Source organism: Sapajus apella, unplaced genomic scaffold, assembly GCF_009761245.1.
Source record: "Sapajus apella isolate SASKATOON/1434 unplaced genomic scaffold, GSC_monkey_1.0 scaffold42, whole genome shotgun sequence".
Classification (NCBI taxonomy): domain Eukaryota; kingdom Metazoa; phylum Chordata; class Mammalia; order Primates; family Cebidae; genus Sapajus; species Sapajus apella.
In genome coordinates, this window is record NW_022436982.1 from 7,295,465 (window position 1) to 7,297,745 (window position 2,281).

At 40.0% G+C, this 2,281-nt stretch overlaps 1 non-coding gene across 1 annotated transcript; it reads left to right on the forward strand.

The window, feature by feature from the left end:
• The first annotated feature begins 592 nt into the window (after window positions 1-592).
• Window positions 593-719, forward strand: LOC116566190. The gene has a single exon (XR_004275786.1). It is a non-coding gene; the product is annotated as a small nucleolar RNA SNORA31 (small nucleolar RNA).
• Window positions 720-2,281: the final 1,562 nt, after the last annotated feature.

The following is a 2,281-nucleotide window of genomic DNA, read 5'->3' on the forward strand; positions in this document are numbered from 1 at the left end:
GCCTTGGAGTGCAGCTACTGACAGCAACAGCCCACACATGGAGCTGGGAGGGAAATCCTTCTGAAGTTTGCAGCCATAAAAAGAATACAATCCTGCCATTTGCAGCAACATGGATGAGCCTAGATACTATGTTGATTGAAATGCACAGAACGATAAATATCACATGCCCTCATTCACATGTGGGAGTTAAAACACATGGGGTTCCTAGACACAGAGAGTAGAATTGTGATTCTTAGAGGCTGGGGAGGGTGGAATGAGGAAAGGAGAATGGCGATATGTTGAGCAACAGATACAAAATTATAGCTAGATACGCGGAGGAAGTTCTAGTGCTCTAGTGCACTGTAGGGTGAATATGGTTAACTGTAATTTATTGAGTATTTTTAAAAAGCTAGAAGAGAGGATTCTGAACGTTCCCAAAACAAAGAAATGATTACTGTTTGAGGTGACGGATTTGCTAATTACCCTAATTTGAACATTATGTATTGTATACATGTTTCAAAATATCACTCTGTATACTATAAATATGTATCATTATTATAGTCTACTAAAAATAAAAGGAAAATAAATCAAATGTAGTAAAGAGGAAACATATCTGTATGACAGACCTGGAGCAGTTACTGTCTGCTGCTAAGGTTTCCACTAGAGAAGCAAGAAAAAAGTGTCCTCATGCTTTCTGTCTGTCTCACTGTGGCAGCCAACATTGAACAGAGGATACAGGGGGAAAATAAACAAATGAACAAAGAAAAAATACCAAAGCTTAAAATTTAAATTTTGTGAGTCCTAGGTTTATAATTTATCTTTATGTAGTCAAATTTATCAATTCCTATGTGGCCAGTACTTGCTTTCTTTAAAATTAAGGTATTACTTTCATAGAAAAAACATACATTCTTAAATATCAGCCCAATGGATAAACATATGTATGTATGTAAGCACCTACCACAACCCAGATCAAGATGTAAAACATTCTTAGCCCTCCAATAGGCTTTCTCGTGTCTCCTCCACCTTGTTGCCCCTCCCACTGTTCTGACCTCTATCATGATTGTAGAAAATAAAAGTAAATAGGAATTCCTCTTCAAAGCTTTCTTCTTGGCTTATCAAGGATGAATAATAGCTTCTTCAAAGGTTGATTTACTTTAAAGCCTTTTGTTAATAATCCTAAGTAGCTGCTACTTTTTTTTTTTTTTTTTTTTTTTCCCCCGAGACAGAGTTTCGCTCGTTACCCAGGCTGGAGTGCAATGGCGCGATCTCGGCTCACCGCAACCTCCACCTCCTGGGTTCAGGCAATTCTCCTGCCTCAGCCTCCTTAGTAGCTGGGATTACAGGCACGTGCCACCATGCCCAGCTAATTTTTTGTATTTTTTTAGTAGAGACGGGGTTTCGCCATGTTGACCAGGATGGTCTTGATCTCTTGACCTTGTGATCCACCCGCCTCGGCCTCCCACAGTGCTGGGATTACAGGCGTGAGCCACCGCGCCCGGCCGCTGCTACTTTTAATAAAGAAATAGGTATATTCTATGTTCCTCGTTCTTGTAGCCCAGATATTTGCCCTCACATGTCTGGACAAGCCCAGGCAGGCCTCAGCCCACAGTTAATTCCCCTTCATCATTTGGAAATGTTATTGCTTCCTTAAGTTTTTTGTAAGTTACTTCCTCTTTTCCTTTGTTCTCTCTTGCCTTTACCCTTTTAGGAAAAGTTTTGAGCCATTAGCCAATCAGAATAATTTAGATTGTGTGGCCCAGCTCCAGCCAATGGAGTCAGGGTGCAGCAGTAGGGGCCAGTCTGCAGGGGATAAATATGTCTGCCTTTCCTTTGTTCTTTGTACTCTCGTGGCAAACTGCTGGTGAGTGTAGACTTTCTGCAGAAAGTAAAGCTGCCTTCCTGAGAGAAAATTTATATTCGAGTACTACTTCTTTTGAGCCACTGAAAATTTACATATAACAATGATAGCTTAATTTTGCCTGTTCTGAGCTCCGTATAAATGATATCATACAGTTTGTATTCATTTGTGCCTTCTTTCCTTTTTAACTTTTATTTTAGGTTTGGGAGTACATGTGCAGATTTGTTATACGGGTAAACTCATGTCAAGGGGGTTGGTTGTACAGATTATTTTGTCATCCAGGTCCTAAGCCTAGTACCCAATCATTATTTTTTCTGCTCCTCTCCCTCCTCCCATGCTTCACTCTCAAGTAAGCCCTAGTGTCTGTTGTACCCTTCTTTGTATTCATGAGCTCTCATCATTTAGCTCCCACTTATAAATGAGAAAATATATTTGGTTTTCTAT